Below are 229 nucleotides of genomic sequence, written 5' to 3' on the forward strand. Positions count from 1 at the left end.
CCGCTTGACTATCCTGACTGATCAAAAAGAGCTTCAGTAGGACTTGTTTAAAAAATTATAATATAGAAATTAAACATGTCTTGATATAGTAGGTTCTCAGTCATCCATGGCATAGTTAACAAGGGAAGGTTTCTCAACTGTCAGCCCAAAAATAAGGCCGTTCATAGAGACATGGAAGAAAGTCACCAGGATGGCGATGTGCTTGACAATGGCAATACATTGTGCTGGA

The sequence above is a fragment of the Etheostoma cragini genome, unplaced genomic scaffold (genome assembly GCF_013103735.1).
Source record: "Etheostoma cragini isolate CJK2018 unplaced genomic scaffold, CSU_Ecrag_1.0 ScbMSFa_188, whole genome shotgun sequence".
In the NCBI taxonomy this organism is placed as follows: Eukaryota; Metazoa; Chordata; class Actinopteri; order Perciformes; family Percidae; genus Etheostoma; species Etheostoma cragini.